The following is an 18,741-nucleotide window of genomic DNA, read 5'->3' as shown; positions in this document are numbered from 1 at the left end:
TCATCTTAACTATGAGGAGACTAAGCTGGAGAAGAAACACGACCTACCCAAGGCAGAACCAAGACTAACACCCAAATCCCTTAATTTCCAGATTAGTGTTGCTTTCTTCTGCAACTGACTTTCCTGTTAATTTTAGAGAATTCAAAATTGCAAGGGTTTCTAAGTATTCATCTTACTCTTCTGGAATATTATTTACTTTAATGACACGTGTATCACTGCAAACAATCTCTCTGCCTTTGTGTAGTCAACCATTTAGTAAACGTCATAAAGCATTTTGGGGCTGATGTAAGGAATACTGAGACAAGATGCGGTCTCTGACCCCAAAAAATCTTAGAATTTTATGGGGAATTAGCTAAGTACAAATAATCTTTCAAGATACAATGAAGTACAGACACAGCAATACAAGAAAACTGTTGTGGGAGAACAGAGAAAGAGACAGTTATTTTCAGGTGGAGACTGAGAGACTTCATGAAGGAGGTGCTACTTTAGTCAGGTTTGAGTGAATGAATAGGATTTCAGTGGCCAAAAAGAAGAAAAGAGAATTCCAGGCTTAGGCAAATAATAGGAACAAAGATTGAGAGGTGGCTGAGTCCATGGACAGTTTGATTGCTGTCGTATAGTCTGATCTGATCTGGTTGGAAGCCTCTGGAGAGGGGACAGTGGGCAGAATGCTGGGAAAGGTAAGTCTCGGGGACAGGATGAGTCTGACCCTTGGTGGTCATAAGATGCACTGCAAATTTCTCTCAGAATTATGGGAAAAGGTAGATGGTAGGACTGAGACATTACATATTCTTACAACGATCATGACATGCCTGTAACCCATTTACTTAATGCTAAGAGTACTCAAAGTACCCTTGGATCCTTGGTGAGTTCTATGGAGGAGGGAGAGTACTCAATGAACAAGATCACAATGCAAGATTGTACTGTAAAAAGAAACAAGGGTAGAGGACTGACTGGACACAGACACATGTGGCTGTCCACCTGAAGATGAGAAGTTCCACTGAGAACAAAAGACAACTCCCCAAACAGCACAGGAAGAGCCATAGAGAGAAAAGAGAGAAACAAAATAGCAATCATCAGTGACAGCAATTAAATTCATCTTTCTTATTGTGACACTGGACAGGCTTCATTAACCTTTTGTCTTGGAAAAGAAGGCAGGCTAATGTGATCTAGGATCCAGAAAGCAAGAGGTAATATTTGGACTTGAGCAGTGGGATGGCAGAGCCAGAAGTGGGGGAGAGAGGGATGGTAGAAAATTCAGCTGGAACAGACCAAGAGAATTTACTTGGCCATTGCTAAGGTTCGAGGTATGGTCTGTGTAAAGAGCAGGCTTGAAGAGGTGAGCGCTTTACTTCAATAATAATAGATATCTTAGCATGTGGTTGACCCCTAGGGATTTGGTGAGACTGAACACGTGGGTAATAGCCACCCAAAGTCTCACATGTAAACGACGGAAAGGAATAAAGCTTCAGGAACAGAAAGAACAGATAGCATAAACTAAGATAATACATAAAGAATAAACATCTGCAGTAATTATACAGTTAATACGTGTATGAACAGTGTTCTCTATTCTCAATGTAACTTTGTAGCAAGATTTCTGGTCTTATCTTTTTAATATTCCCAGGAATGCTGGGAATGTTTTTTCTTGAAATAGTTCATGTATACCAACCACCTGGGGAATTCACATTAGAGATGCTTTGAATCAGGTGTAATGTTAGTAATCTGAAAACAAGTGTATACTTATGCATGTCAAATTAACTAAGAGATGGAAATAGCAATGAGGCTAATTGCAAAGTATCAGAAATTCTAAAAATGATTATATCCTGCTTTAGAATTCAATTTAATCCAAGCAATTTTTATTAAGGGTCTTTTCCAGGCAAAACTATTTAGTGTGTGTCCTTTGAGAAACAAAAGGAAGAGTCAGAGATGTCTTGACCTTTGGGGCCCTTGCAGTCTAGTAGCTGATGGACAACTCTAATATACAGCAGGCTAAAATAAATGTTATAGAAGAGGCTGATGTGGGATGTCTTAGAGGTTCAAAGAAGAGAGATCATACTTCTTATATCAAATCTAAGATGCTGTCAATTGAAGGGCACAAAATTATTTTATGCACCACTAAAAAAGAAAGAACTCTAATAATTAAACAATGATAGTCTGGGTGCAGTGGCTCATGCCTGTAATCCCTTTGGGAGGCCGAGGTGGGTGGATCACCTGAGGTCAGGAGTTTGAGACCAGCCTGACCAACATGGAGAAACCCTGTCTCTACTACAAATACAAAATTAGCTGGACGTGGTGGCACATGCCTGTAATCCCAGCTACTCAGGAGGCTGAGGCAGGAGAATTGCTTGAACACGGGAGGCGGAGGTTGCGGTGAGCCAAGATCGCGCCACTGCACTCCAGCCTGGGCATCAAGAGCAAAACTCTGTCTCAAAAAATGAAAAAAAAAAAAAAAAACAAGTCATTGATGACAAGAGGCATCCCTTTTCTAGAGATGTTAAAAATGCAAAAAAAGTCATCAAAGAATTTTGAAAGGTTGAAATAATACAAAAAGCCCACCAAGTAGGTTCTTCTGTTTTTTATATGCTGTAGATACACAGGTTCTTCAATCATTCACTTCCATGACTTCTGTCACGCCCTCTAGGATCATACATCAGAAGGCTTAGTCTCCTGCCAGAATTTCTCTTCTAAAATGCAGACCCTTATATCCAACTTTTTACATTCATTTCTCTATCACTTATGTGCCAGGCACAGTTCTAAGTGCTTTATATTAAGTGTCATAAAAACCCTATGAATCAGTATTATAATTACTAAGATGATAATGATGATGATGATGATGATGATCTCCATTACACAGAGAAGCTAAGTAACTTATCCAAGTTCATACTTCTAGTAAGTGGCAGAACCATTTACCAGCTACCTGTTTTCCCTTAAATAGCCTACATTATTGAAATATCAACATATCCCAAAATTAAATTAATTGTTCCCCTATAAACATGCTTCTCCTTAGGTTTTATAGCATCATCATCCTCCAGTCACGTCCCTCTCCCTCATCCACCACATCCAACTTACCGCTGTATCTGTCAGTTTCTTTCTTTTCCTTTCCCCACTGTCTTTGCTCTAGTTTAGTGTTTGCCAAATTTACCTGGCCGTTAAAACCAACCAGAGAAAATGTATTAATGATAAAGATTCTTAGGCCCTTCTTCTGGGATCTTTGATTCAATGATTTTGGCCGGGGTAGGATCCAGAAATATGTATTTTTAACAAGTACCTTAGATGATGTTTATATTCAGGCAAGTTTGGGATACAGTGCTGTATCAATTAGGGTACTTTGATTACAGGCAACAGAAACCAACCTTGGCTAACTTAAGCAAAAAAGAAAAAAAGAGAGTTTATTAGAAAGATATAGAAAGCACACAGACTATTTTAAAAAGCTAGGCAACCAAGAAAGGGTAGGAAATTGGATAACTGAGGATCCAAGGAGCAGGAACTAATGAACAGTCTCTTCAGAGGCGCAATTGGGATGAATAAGCCCCAGTCATTTTTCGATCTTTGTGTCACTCAGTTTGCATCTCTGATTCCGGAGAGAGAACATTTGATTGGCTTCGTCTGGATCATACTCCTGCCCGTTGGTCGGAGGGCGGGGCGTCTTTATCGACAGTCTCAACAGGACAGCATCCAGTAACGAATAGATACTTTTTATAGAAGGAAAATGGGAGCACTGTTGTCCGAAGAAATGGGAGTTGATGACGGGCAGGCAAAAGCAGCAGATGTTCACTACAAACAACCCAAACACATAGTCCACGTCTTTATTCCCCTTCATCTAGAAAGTATGCATCCTCTCTTATCTCTCTTTTATGCAGCACTGTCAGTGTGATTTTCCAAAACGTACAACTGATTGTCTTAGTTTCCTGATTGCAACTCCTAGCGAACCCAATCCCACATACAGAATAAAGATCAAGCTTCCCAACACACACACAGGGCCTGCAGTAAGCTGACCCCTGCATACCACTTCAGTCTCATCTTTTGCTGCTTCCCCTCTCCCACCCCTTCACCCAATTCCCTTATGTTTCAATCATAAAACTATTTATAGTTCCTCAAATAGGCTCTACTGTTTGATGCCTTTGTATTCATTTATTCTTTTGTTCATCAGTGAATAGTTATGGAAGGCTTACCATAAGTCAGGCACTGGAGGCACAACTGAGATCAAAACAAACTAGTCCTGGCCAAGTTCAGTGGCTCATGCCTGTAATCCCAGCACTTTGGGAGGCCAGGGTGAGAGGATCACTTGAAAGCAGGAGTTGGGAGACCAGCCTGGACAACAAAGCAAGACCCTGTCTCTTTAAAAAAAAAATTAAGAAAGAATTAGCCAGGCGTGGTGGCCTGCACCTGTAGTCCCAGTTATTTGGGAGGCTGAAGCAGGACGACTGTTTGAACTCAGGAGTTTGAGGTTGCAGTGAGGCAGTTAACTATGACTGTGCCATTGCACTCAAACCTGGGTGACAGAGGGAGAACCCATCTCTACCAAAAAAAAATAAAATAAAATAAATGCTAAGCATTAATAAGGATGAAAGGGCTTCCCTGAGAAAGGGACATTCAAGCTAAAGAAGTTTAGTAAGCTGGGGAAAAAAAGGAAGCTTCTAATAGAGGTAGCATGGGCTGTAAAGTGGCATTTTAAAGGAATGGAAACAAGGCCAGCATGACTGGAACACAGAGAGAGAGTACGGTTTGAGAAGAGGTACTAACAGCAATAGGTAAATCAAATACGATTTTCTTTTGAGGAAAAATGTTTAAACTTAAATAAGTTGAATTTTTAAGTGCAGCAAGAAACACAAGTGCAAATGGCCTCTACTGAGTTGGAAATACTAGTCTTTTGACTTTCTCAGGTATCAGGCCAGGGATATGATCTGGGAGTCAGCTGCAGAGCTGAACCGTGGGAGTAGATGATATTGCTCAGGAATAGATCTGGTAGGAGACTGAGAACAACTTGAGAAAAGACCACATTTAAGAAAGATGTAGAGAAGGCTCACTCTGAGAGGTAGGAAGAGAGTCACAGAAGGCAAAGGAAGAGAGTTTCAAGAAGGAGGAAGTTGTTGGTCAATGTTCAGTTGCTAGTAAATGCAGAGGTAGAGAAAAAGAGTGACCAAGAAAAGCTCTCACATTTGGTAGTTGGAAGTCTACTAGTGATGAAAAGGAACACTTGGACCACATTGATTAGATAGAAACAAGTGGATAGGTGATTTTAAAAGGAGGCAGGGGCTTTGTTAAGAAGTTTGTCACTCACAGCCGACGACCTGCCTTGCCATGTGCACGCCCTACCGCCGCTCCGCAGAAATGCTTCAGTTACCTACAGTGTGTCGCCAGATGAGACCGGTGTCGAGGGTACTGGCTCCTCATCTCACTAGGGCTTATGCCAAAGATGTAAAATTTGGTGCAGATGCCCAAGCCTTAATGCTTCAAGGTGTAAACCTTTTAGCCGACGCTGTGGCCGTTACAATGGGACCAAAGGGAAGAACAGTGATTATTGAGCAGACAGGGGACATCCCAAAGTAACAAAAGATGGTTTGACTGTTGCAAAGTCAATTGACTTAAAGGATAAAACTAAATATATTGGAGCTAAACTTTTTCAAGGTGTTGCCAATAACACAAGTGAAGAAGCTGAGGATGGCACTACCACTGCTACTATACTGCCACGCTGTATTGCCAAGGAAGGCTTCGAGAAGATTAGCAAAGGTGCTAATCCAGTGGAAATCAGGAGAAGAGTGATGTTAGCTGTTGATGCTGTAACTGCTAAACTTAAGAAGCAGTCTAAACCTGTTACCATCCCTGAAGAAATGGTGCAGTTTGCTACAGTTTCTGCAAACAGAGACAACGGCCATGTCATCTCTGATGCAATGAAAAAGGTTGGAAGAAAGGGTGTCATCACAGGATGAAAAAACACTGAATGATAAATTGGAAATTATTGAAGGCATGAAGTTTGATCCAGGCTATACTTCTCCATACTTTATTAATACATCAAAAGGTCAGAAATGTGAATTCCAGGATACGTATGTTCTGTTGAGTGAAAAGAAAATTTCTAACATCCAGTCACCTGTACCTGCTCTTGAAATTGTGAATGCTCACTGTAAGCCTTTGGTCACAATCACTGAAGACATCAGTGGAGAAGCTCTAAGTACACTCATCTTGGTTAGGCTAAAGGTTGGTCCTCAGGTTGTGGCAGGTAAGTCTCCAGGGTTTGGTGACAATAGAAAGAACCAGCTTAAAAATATGGCTATTGCTACTGGTGGCGCGGTGTTTGGAGAAGAGGGGTTGACCCTAATCTTGAAGACGTTCAGCCTCATGACTTATAAAATGTAGTCAAGAAATCATTGAGCAGTTAAACGTCACAACTGGTGAATATGAAAGGAAAAACTGAATAAATGGCTGGCAGAACTTTTAGATGGAGTAGCTGTGCTGAAGATTGGTGGGACAAAGTGATATTGAAGTGAATGAAAAGAAAGACAGTTACAGATGCCCTTAATGCCACAAGAGCTGCTGTTGAAGAAGGCATTGTTTTGGGGGTTGTGCCCTGCTTCAGTGCATTCCAGCCTTGGACTCATTTAATTCAAGAAATTGGTATAGAAATTATTAAAAGAATACTCAAAATTACACAATGACCATTGCTAAGAATACAGGTGTTGAAGGATCTTTGAGAGTTGAGAAAATTTTACAAAGTTCCTCAGAAGTTGGTTGTGATGCTATGAGTGGAGATTTTGTGAATATGGTAGAAAAAGGAATTATTGACCCAACAAAAGTCGTGAGAACTGCTTTCTTGGATGCTGTTGGTGTGGGCTCTCTGTTAACTACAGCAGAAGTTGTAGTCACAGAAATTCCTAAAGAAGAGAAGTAGCCTGGAATGGGTGCAATGGGTGGAATGGGAGGTGGTATGGGAGTTGGCAAGTTCTAACTCTTAGAATAGTGCTTTACCTTTATTAATGAACTGTGGCAGGAAGCCCAAGGCAGTGTTCCTCACCAATAACTTCAGAGAAGTCAGTGGGAGAAAATGAAGAAAAGACTAGCTGATGTTTAAGAAATCACTGTAATCATCAGTTACTGGTTTCAGTTGACAAAATATATAATGGTTTACTGCTATCCATGCCTACAGATAATTTATTTTGTATTTTTGAATAAGAAGAATTTGTACATTCCTGATACTGGGTACAAGAGCCATGAACCAATGTACTGCTTTCAACTTAAATCACTGAGGCATTTTTACTACTATTCTGTTAATATTAGTAAAAATAGTAACATCACTTGTCCCACCAACCTTTAGCTTGCCATCCCCCAATGAAAAGTTAAGCAGCCCTTCTGTGGAGAGTGAGAATAATTGTGTACAAAGTAGAGAAATATCCAATTATGTGACAACCTTTGTGTAATAAAAATTTCTTTAAAGTTAAAAAAAAAAAGAAGTTTGACAGTGCTGCAAGGGAGACCGACAGTTCTGTAGCAGGATAAGGAAACAGGTTTTTAAAATGGAATTTTGAAGTAGCAAGGGAAGAGACTTAATAGAAATAAGTCGAGATATAAGATGCACATAATTAAAGTCGACATCTGAAGGAGGCCAGAGGAAAGAGGACCTTTAACAAATATGACATGTATCTTCATTCTCAGCAATGGAGGAATAATAATAATAGTTATTTTGTAGTTTTGTGGACTACCAGGTTCTATTCTAAGTAATCTAGAAGTATTTAATTTAATCTTATCAACAACTATATAAGGTAAATACTATTAATTTCCTCATTTTACAGATGAAAAAACTGAGGCTCAACTTTTTTTTTAGCCCAATGTCTCAAAGACAATAAGTGGTATAAGCAAAATTTAATTCCAGGTAACTCAATTCTAGAATTTCTACTCTTAACCAGTATACTGTAAGATGATAAAGATTTTGAGGTTGCTGGAATGGAACCTTAACATGAGTACTTTAGGATACTCGTATCAGATGACATACAGTTCTGTAGGAAAATAGAACTTGAAGGTATCTGCGGCAAGTGGGCAAAAGAAGGTGTGATTGTGGGACTCTGTGGGAACAGGGATGATTTGGGAATCTGTCATGTGAGAAATTCAATGGGGATCTAGTATAAGATGAATCGAAAGATTGATCCTCTTATCCACCACAGTGAGAGAAATATGAGTATCACAGTAAGATTAATGTGCTTGTTTTTCTTGACCCTTTCAAGATGCCAGATGCTGAAGAACTTGGTTGTAGAAATAAGGGCGGGGGAATGGGTCTAATGTCTCAGTTTCCAAGTGTGTTCCTGTGCAATTCCTACTATGGAATGCCTATGTCAGTGGTCAGAGGAGCTCTTGTTTCCCTTACCTTGAAGTGGTTGAAAAGACATTCATCTCTGAATTTTTCTTTCTTTTTTTTTTTTTTTTTTTTTTTTGAGATGGAGTCTCACTCTGTTGCCCAGGCTGCAGTGCAGTGGTGCTGTCTCTGCCCACTGCAACCTCTGCCTCCCGGGTTCAAGTGATTCTCCTGTCTCAGTCTCCCGAGTAGCTGGGATTACATGAGCACACCACCACAGCCAGCTAATTTTTGTAGTTTTAGTAGAGGCAGGGTTTTGCTACATTGGCCAGGCTGGTCTCGAACTCCTGATCTCAAGCAATCCTCCCACCTCAGCCTCCCCAAGTGCTGGGATTACAGGCGTGAGCCACCGTGCCCAGCCTCATCTCTGGATTTCTGAAAGTATACAAGGAAATAGAGGGGAAAGGAAATTTGCCTACCCACTGTCAACAATATACTTTTTCTGTCTAGCAACATTCACTAAGTCATCAGAAAATCAGGATTACAACCAAAGTTTTATAAGAGCTGTTAGAAGTGAGTAATATATTCTTCTCTGTGACCATAATGCTTTGTTCTATTATGGAATATATGACTATCATTGTTTATATTATAGTTATTTATGGGCATTTTTGTCCCCCATGAGACCATCAGTTTTGGAAGACAAGGCTATGTGTTGTCCATATCTGTATTTCTAATGCCCAGATACTGCCTGGAATCTCATAAATATATTATACATATTTAAATTGAATTATTGTAGAGACCTCTTCCTCAACTTCTTGAAATTTTGTCTAGTTTAAGTAATTCTGAATTTAAATGAAGGCTTAAACATGGACAAATCAGTTTTAATATTTTCACTTGAGTTTTTTAAGTAGTTTGTGAAGACAATTGCAGTGTTTTAATAAATAGATAGATAGAACCTAAGTGCCATGAGGAGAGAGCTATTGTCTGTCTTTTTCCCCCTGTATGCCAAGTATCTATCACAGGGCCTGGCACAGAGTATATGCTCACTGTATATGTTACTGGCTGAATGATTGGTTAATATCTCAGAATAATAAAAGAGTGATTTGTTCCTTTGCTTTTGCCCCCACACCATATTCCTCTCACCTGCAGGTAGAATGGCTAAGCCTCTATATTCAGATTTCTGGACCCCTGTGTCCGTAGTGTTGTTTGAAGATTTTTTGTTTCAGAGCATAAAAGAAGTTGACGTTCAGAAGAAACCCTCCACCAAGACTGGTTCTTTGACTGAAAGGGTCAGAGCTGGCACTGAGAGATAGATAGGAGGGTAGAAACAAGCCCATTGAAGGCTGGCAGCCCTGGCTAGCTCCTAACAGAGCTCTGTGTGGGAACAGAGCTTCTGATGGAGTAAATGTGAGAGCCTTGGTAATTCTTCCATTTGGAATTTGTCATATGCAGTACATTTCAGAAGAACAAAGGTTGCCTTTTAAAAATTAAATTTTAACAATGAAACACTGGAGTCACAGTGTAAGGACAGCATAAAGTTAAAGTCTTTTTAATTATAATTGAAAAGAGAAAAACTTTTTTACAACTACAAGGATTCCAAACATTTACCCCACTCTAATATATTACATTAAAATCTGTTTTTTAATTATAAAGAGAATTAATGAATAATTCTCTATCTAATGAGTCATCTGAGTCCCAAAGATTATATTAAAAAGAAAAGCTACTTCTCTTCCTCACATTATTCTTGACTTTCCTTTTTTATTTGATACAGTTTATAGTATAGTCCTTAAGTTCACACAATCTCAAATTTAATTATCCTCATATTTCCTCTTTACATCTAGAGTCCAATTACATCATGGTGGATGCATTTGAAATGGCTCTTCACTTCAAATTTGCTGTTTCCTGGCTGTATTATAAGTCTTAATGTGCTATGGATTCGTTGCTTTATTTACTTAATTTTCTTGCTGTTTAACCTTCTCTCCATCTTGCAAACTATGTTTCCAGAGAGGAAACATTACCTATTTCGGTTATTCATGTACTTTTGAAGAAGTTTATGTTTTATATCTTTGACTTATTACTCCAAGATGCTCTGGATTCTGTTCTCTATTCATGTAGTCTGTTTTTCAAAAATGATTCTTTTGCTTTGTTCATATGCTCTTGATTTTCTAAAAAATGTGTTTAAGACACACTTGTAAATGGCTTTAGAGAATGCTCAAACCACCTAGAATTGCGTTTGGCCTACTACATCTTTATGGTTCCACAATGGTCAAGGTCATGAGCCCTTTAGCTCATGGGCCAATTTATGTCACACCGTTTACAGATCACAGACCTTGCTCAAAATTCACACAAATGTAGATTTTCATGCCCAAGAGAAACTAGGAGAAAACATGTGTATGAATATATGCAAATTCAACCCTATTGCTAAAAAATGGTTTAATGTATATGCGCTGCCATTGGTGGTCTATTCAGGCAACAAATTTAGTCATTTATTCCACAAAAATTTTTGACCTCCTACTATGTTCCTAGCATTCTTTTAGTTACCGGGGATACCCAATGAACAAAAGAGACCATTTCTATCCCTATTCAGAACCACTGACTCATACCAACTTTATTTTTATGTGCAGAAACTGAGACCCAGAATGTGTAAGTGGCTTATCCCAGGAAATACTGCTGTCACTGACCAGGCAGAGCCTGAAACTCCAGTTCCCTCCTTCTCCACTCAAGGGCTATTTCTCCTATAGTGCCTTCTCTTAAAGATGAAGGAAGACTGTTGAAGGGGCAGGAATAATGGCAGAAGACAGACGAGGGAAGGTGTGCCTAAGGTGGAGGTAAACGCAGGAATGAGCATGAAAATAAAAAGAAGAGTCAAAGTGCTTATGGCAAAATGCCGAGAAACTGAAAGAGGCAAAGGTGTGCGAGAAAGAGAAGAAAACAAATCCAATTAGAGGGAAAGTGAAGAAAGGTGGTATAGGGCAGAGAGAGCCAGGAACAAAGAAAGGAGATACAGAGAGGATAAGAAAGAGGTAGGTGAGAACGTCCCTGAAGTAGAATGCCATCCACACTTTTCTAATAATCTGAGTAAAATGCTAAAAATAGGATCATACAAACAGCTTTCTTAACATGCTCTTTTTATTTATTTATTTATTTTGAGACTGATTCTCGCTATGTCTCCCAACCTGGAGTGCAATGGCGCAGTCTTGGCTCACTGTCACCTCTGCTTCCCAGGTTCAAGCAATTCTCCTGCCTCAGCCTCTTGAGTAGCTGGGATTACAATCACACCTGGCTAATTTTTGTATTATTAGTAGAGACAGGGTTTTGCCATGTTGGTCAGGCTGCTCTCGAACTCCTGACCTCGGGTGATCCACGCACCTCGGCCTCCAAAAGTGTTGAGATTACAGGCGTGAGCCACTATGCCTGGCCTCATAACATGCTTTTTAAGGAAGGGTAAGTGTCATGCCTTGTAGTTGCCAGACTGTTAAATATTGTGGAGTTGATTTGTTGATAAAATGGTTTGACAAGAGATAACCAAAAACTGATTTGAACCTGTTTACCACTTTCCTGAGCCTAATATTAAGCAGTCGTCTGTTGCCTTGCCCCATATAGTGGGTCCGTAATTCCGGAGAACAGTATTCTGATTTCTGTTTGGTGCTGCTGGGAGAAAACTAACCTATGTTGCAGGGTACCTATGGACAACTTAGACAAGATGTGTCAAAGTACTTGACAAAACACATGAATCCATCTGCTGTGGCCCCATAAGTGTTTTCTCTGTCCCCACAAGTGGATATGCTTATGCCTGTGTTCACTTGTATCCCTGAAGGACCTACTCGAACGTTGCACTCTTCCATTAAGCTAAACAGGCCGGGCGTGGTGGCTCAAGCCTGTAATCCCAGCACTTTGGGAGGGTGAGGCGGGTGGATCACAAGGTCAAGAGATCGAGACCATCCTGGTCAACATGGTGAAACCCCGTCTCTACTAAAAATACAAAAAATTAGCTGGGCATGGTGGCGCACGCCTGTAATCCCAGCTACTCAGGAGGCTGAGGCAGGAGAATTGCCTGAACCCAGGAGGCGGAGGTTGCGCTGAGCAGAGATCGCGCCATTGCACTCCAGCCTGGGTAACGAGAGTGAAACTCCGTCTTAAAAAAAAAAAAAAAAAAAAAAAAGCTAAACAAGCAGTTCTCTAGAGATGAATATATGTCCTTTATTTGGAAACGCTGATGCAAAATCAAAAGCCACATTAATTACGTAGGATCTAGGTCAGTTCTCAAGCTTGGCTACACGTTTAGAATCATCTGGGGAGCTTCAAGAAAATCCAATTCGTGGGTAGCAAAAGCAGAATTGGCAGGGATTGGGGCTTACGTCCCATTCATCAGTATTTTTTAAAGCTCCCCAGAAGATTCCAGTGTACAGTAAGATTGAAAACCACTGACCGAGGCCTCTTAATGAGATATTCTGGGGGACATTAAAGAGAGAATAAATAACTGCCTTGCTTGCTCTTAGCTGCTCCAAGAAACTAGTGTAAAATACTAATAAATATGTTCCTAAATCTACTGGTAATATTAGATAAACCTAGTTTCAGGAAGGTTCAAAATTGTCAGGACCCACCAAAAGATAAAGAAAGCCCAACAGAAAAGGAGACTATGAAATGCTTGACTTGGAGCCACTGTTCTTTTCTGAATTTCTGCCTGCCTCTCTGGCTATACTTCATTTGCCTTTATAATCTCTTCTTCGTCTACCCATCTATAAATCACTATTCTTCAAGGCTTTCTCCGAGGCCTATTTCTTTTCTTATTCTACTTATATCCTATATTAGCTCATCTACTCACAATCTCCAATTATTATCTATTTGTCACTCACAAATACATATGTCTTGGCCATTTCTCTCTTCTGGACTTCAGATTTCAATTGGATGTTTCACAGGGACATTTATCTAAATGAAGCTCAACATCTCCATTCCCCTACCTCTCCATTCCCTTGCTATAAGTTGAATCTTCTCTAGTGTCCACATCTAAACAAATGGCATCACTACCACACAATCACCTGAGTTAGAAACTTAACTTACACCGCTTCATCTTACTTCCCAAGTCCCCTTAACTTATTTCTGCCTCTCTTTCAATCTATTTTCTATACTGATGTCAAAATTATTTTCTTTTTTCTTTTTTTTTTTTTGAAACAGAGTTTTGCTCTTGTTATCCAGGCTGGAGTGCAATGGTGCGATCTCGGCTCACCACAACCTCCGCCTCCTGGGTTCAGGCAATTCTCCTGCCTCAGCCTCCTGAGTAGCTTGGATTACAGGCATATGCCACCATGCCCAGCTACTTTTTTTGTATTTTTAGTAGAGACGGGGTTTCACCATGTTGACCAGGATGGTCTCGATCTCTTGACCTTGTGATCCACCCGCCTCGGCCTCCCAAAGTGCTGGGATTACAGGCTTGAGCCACCGCGCCCGGCCTGTCAAAATTATTTTCTAAAACACAGTGCTTGTTAACACCTTCTTAAAACCCTTTAATTCATTGCCTCTGGAATAAAATTCAGATTCTTAAAATGGGCCACAGGGCCCTGCATGATTTGGCCTTTATCCACATCTCCGGCCCTATCTCCTGCCATCCGTCTTCTTACCCTCTATTCTTCAGACAAACTGAACTTATTTTCGTCCCTTGAACGTGGTTTATTTGTTTTCCTCTGAGTAAACTCTCTTGCATTCATTGCTGCAATCCCAGTGCCTACCACAGTCCCTGGTACAGAGTTAGCACCAGGAAGCATTTGTGGCACGTGTGTGCATGAGTGAGAGAGTGAATATGTACTTAAAACTTTAGACATTCTCTTTGCTGGCAATGAGCTAATTCTCCTGCACGAATCTGTTGATCGAAGGCTATGAAGCTTCTCTGGCTTTACCTGACTCTATTTCCGTTGGCCTTAGATGGGAAACATGACTCTGGACCCCTATTATATTGACCTTACTTCCTGATATCTCCCCATCAACCCTGACTTTCCCCTTTTTTCCCTATCTCTGGTAACCAGATTCATCCGCAGTTCACTTTGCCTTCACAGTTCAGAAGGAAGGACCATCAGGATTATTTGTTCACATCAGAATTACTCTCTCTTTACAGCATCACCTCAATGGTTTCCACCTAGCCTGCTTTATTAGCAGTTTTGTTTGGGCTCCCCACTAACCTAAAATAAAGCAGTAAAGAAATAGTTGTGTCTAAAATGATCTTTCTAATGATAAACTGAAAATATCCTCTCCGCTCTGCCATGACTCTGATTTTGACTCTCCCTGAGCCTTTACTTTTCTAACAAGTGGGACTTTTCTGTTGTCCATTCCACCTGAAGCCCCGAAGCTGGGGTCAATGGATATAAAGTGCCCATATATCTTAAAGAGAAGTTAGAGCTAACCTGTCCATGCAGGACTTCCTAAAGGGTAGCTCCAAAACAGCTCTGGACCCAAATGAGATTGGACCTATTGCCCATCTCCTGTCTGCATGTAAGAGGGGACTGGGGGGTTAATAAGAGAGAAGTTTGGTTTGTGTCTGTGTCTGAAGGGAGTTGTGTCAACCTGGCAGTAGGAATAGGAGGAAGGCTTTTCTCCTCTCCCAGCCCAGTGATCAGGTTCCTTGGCCCCAGAAACACTCAAGGGTATCAAGAGTTCTTGAGAAGCCTTGCTATGTGCTGAAGTTTGGCAGGCACAGAGCCCGGTACCTGGTTTTCATCTGGAAAGGTTTAATGAAGAGGCAGGCTGGAACTGTCCCTAACAGTTGAATGAGGTGAGAGGGCTGTTGTATTACGAAATTATATCTCTACCGAGGGCAGAACAAAGATGCCTCTCTCTCCTGGGCTAGAGTAGTTACCACAGCAGGTAACCAAGCTTTCAGTTATCTTTTCTTTGTTTTCATTTGTGTTTTTTGAGACCGAGTCTTGCTCTGTTGCCCAGGCTGCAGTGCAGTGGTGCAATAGCTCACTGCAACCTCTGCCTCCCAGGTTCAAGCAATCCTCCTGCCTTAGCCTCCCAAGTAGCCAGGACTACAGGTGGGCGCCACCACACCCAGCTAATTTTTGTATTTTTGGTAGAGAAGGGTTTCACCATATTGGCCAGGCTGGGCTTTCAGTTATCTTTAAAGAATTATGCCCCAACAGAAAGAGGCTGAGATATATATCAACTGTATGCACTTAGAGGAGTTTTTTTGTTTTTGTTTTGTTTGTTTGTTTGTTTGTTTGAGACGGAGTCCCGCTCTGTTGCCCAGGCTGAAGTGCAGTGGCACAATCTCAGTTCACTGCAACCTCTGCCTCCTAGGTTTAAACAATTCTCCTACCTCAGCCTCCCGAGTAGCTGGGATTATAGGCACCCTCCATCAAGCCAGGCTAATTTTTTGTATTTTTAATAAAGATGGGGTTTCTCCATGTTGGTCAGGCTAGTCTCAAACTCCTCACCTCAGGTGATCTACCCACCTCAGCCTCCCAATGTCCTGGGATTACAGGCATGAACCACCACAACTGGCCCACTCAGAGGAGTTTTAAGTGGTCAGTCAGACTATACTGCCTGCCTAAGAAAACAGTATGGGATGGGGGTTCCTAGCAGGAAAGCACTGGAAGAACCCACAAAAATATCTGGCAAGAAAAGGGTCCATGATTCGGCATCACCCTCAGAGGGTGAACAAAAGCCAGATTATACCACCACCAGTCAATAAGGATGGTTGTCCCAATTATATCTTTTTTCTTTTCCTCCGCTTTTTCAGGAATTGGTAGGGGAGAGGATTAAATAAAAAGCAAACAAAAATATGTAGCCTCTCCTCTCATTGCAGTTTTCTGATTTATGTCAAGCCTAAATTGTCAAAGATGTAAATGAAATTGGATGAAAAACTAATTTTGATATAAGATTGCCTGGACTTTTTAAAATCTGAAAATGAAATTGTTCATTATTATCTAAAAGCTAAAAAGTCTGCTTTGAGAAAGTATTCACTGATAGGAAAGCAGGTTTCAAAGACAATAGTAAAAAAAATAGTATAAAGTAGTTTTCTGCAGGTAATGCACAAAGTTGAATCCTTTCACTTGCTCTCCTAACATCTGAGAGGCAGGTGGAAGGGAAGGATGACCTCGCATGTGAAGTAAGCTTAGGAGGTAATATGCTAACTTTTTATCAAACATCTTAGAACTTGTATACCCAAATGAAGAAAGTTTTCTTCAAAAAAACTACTTCAGAAGGCTCTGTAGTTCTTTTACTGATGTTGCCTTTGCTGAAAATATCTGGAAATATCTCTTTAGGAATTGCTCTCTGAGAGCATAACACATTCTTTGGTACCTTATCCGTCACTAATCTTATCTGTTAGTGGTTTAAGTTGGATTTTTCAAAATAGCCAAAAGTTATTTGTTGCCAAAACTAATGAATAGGCTGGGTGCAGTGGTTCACACCTGTAATCCCAGCACTTTGGAAGGTTGAGGAGGGCTGATCACGTGAGGTCAGGAGTTTGAGACCAGCCTGGAAACAAGGTGAAACCCTGTCTCTACTAAAAATACAAAAATTAGCAGGACGTGGTAGCACACACCTGTAATCCCAGCTACTTGGGAGGCTGAGGCTGGAGAATTGCGTGACCCTGAGAGGCAGAGGTTGCAGTAAGCAGAGATCACACCACTGCACTCCAGCGTGGGCAACAAGAGTGAAACTGTCAAAAAAAAAAAAAAACAAAAAACAAAAGAACCTACTTAATAAAGTGAATAATTAAACTGGGACATTTCAGTTGGGATGAAAAAAATCTCAAGTTATGACTATGAGGCAAATTTCCTCCATGACTTTTATTGGCTCAAAAGACAATTCAAATGTAAATATCCAAATTCTTATGATTCATGGCAGTGTTATTTGAAGCGCCAAGTGGGAAGGAACTTTAAGAATCAAATTGTCCTCCATTTCCTTGTAGGATAAAACAGACAGCAGTTGTCAGGTCTTCAGAGCAGATGCTACCCATTCCTCCGTATCATGGTTTTTGCCAGTTCTCATTGTGATGTCCTAGCACTTAAGACTTATGTCTAAACCCTGTTTCTGTTACTTTATAAACTATAAATTTCTTATTGTCCTGAAAAGCTAAGTCATCTCCCAGCCTCCTTTCCTTCAGACAAAACAACAAGCACAGTTGTTGGATACCAAAAAAAAGCCTGTTTAATTGCTCTCTGAGGACCAAGTGAAAACTGTTTCACATCAGTAGAAAAAAATGAAAATGGTCATTTTGAAATTCAGATGACTATTAATGACCAACAAAATCAGTATGTTCTCCATCTGCGTTTAAAGTCCCCATGAAAGGGTTCTCACATTGGCTTTCATTGTTCTGTCCAATGTTCAAATTTCCAGATCCTACCAAAGTCTGCCGGACAGCTTCCCAACTTCCTCCATTACTTGGGGTGAGCAGTATTCACTGAGCTATCCCAGGTTTCATGCTTTGTTTCAGGAAGTAGTCTTCCTCAGCTGACCCCATTGCTGGAGTGATCTAAGGTTTTCTCCCTTCCTGAAGAACAATCAGAATCACCTCTGGAAAAAAAAAAAAAAAAAAATCAGACCCTAATTTCATCAAAGAGTTAACTGGTGTTTGGAACTATACAGGTCTATTCAATATAAAAAACATATGTTTAAAATTGACATTTGGACCAATTTTTGCATCCATTAGATCCCAGATTTAGAAGAATTGCATGTGATTAACATTACGAAACATAAACACTGTGTTCCAGTGACTCAAAAGAAAGCCAGGAAACTTTGTATTAAGGCATTATTATATCTTCAGAATGTCCCATTGTGACTTCCATAAATATCTCCAAAAGCCTACCTTCTATAAAATTCTACTTTACACTGTTTAAGCCTCAAATTATGGTGATGCTTCCTGACATCACAGCTGCTTCATATGCAGTCCTAGCCAATGGCTGAAATCTTTATTGCCCACACTGCCCTTGAATGCATCCAGCTTTGTAGCAGTCAAGGCAAACCAGCTGGAAAGGGGTACCAGGTGGGATTCAAAGACTCATGGAACATTGGAATTAGAAGGGATCTTAGAGATCATCCAGTCTCTACAACTGACAAAACGGAGGCTCCAAGAAGGGGCATATCTAGTTCTAGTTCCTCAGTGGATATCAAAATAGAAAGGGATCAAAGTAAGCCCAAAACATCTGTCGAAATGGAAATAGGCTCAGATCCATGAAAGAGAAAGAATCAGGTCAGCACTCATCCCTGAAAACCAGTAAGGCCAGAGCAATAAAGGCCAAATAGACAAATAAAAGGAAGTTTTCCAGAGTCTGCAGTCTGTTCCCTGAATCCCAGAGAGAGAGAGAAAGAAGATATTGTTCTGCCCTCTGAAAGGAAAGAGAGACTAAAAAAGCCAATTACACCTGTGAAGAATCTTTTGAAATCATCTTCTCCTGCTCCTTTATTTTACAGGAAAGAAAAGTGCAGCTCCAGAAATTATTATTGGACATTAATAGTGACAC

The 18,741-nt window shown here is 40.4% G+C and overlaps 1 protein-coding gene and 1 pseudogene across 3 annotated transcripts in view; both read left to right on the top strand.

The window, feature by feature from the left end:
- HPSE2 (heparanase 2 (inactive)) overlaps positions 1-18,741 on the top strand; it is an 841,690-nt gene that overhangs the window by 747,021 nt on the left and 75,928 nt on the right. The window lies entirely within an intron of this gene.
- Positions 3,803-8,336, top strand: LOC104650502 (60 kDa heat shock protein, mitochondrial pseudogene; annotated as a pseudogene).

The sequence above is a fragment of the Saimiri boliviensis genome, chromosome 12, assembly GCF_048565385.1.
Source record: "Saimiri boliviensis isolate mSaiBol1 chromosome 12, mSaiBol1.pri, whole genome shotgun sequence".
Taxonomy (NCBI): Eukaryota; Metazoa; Chordata; class Mammalia; order Primates; family Cebidae; genus Saimiri; species Saimiri boliviensis.
This window is presented reverse-complemented; position numbering and strand designations above follow the sequence as displayed.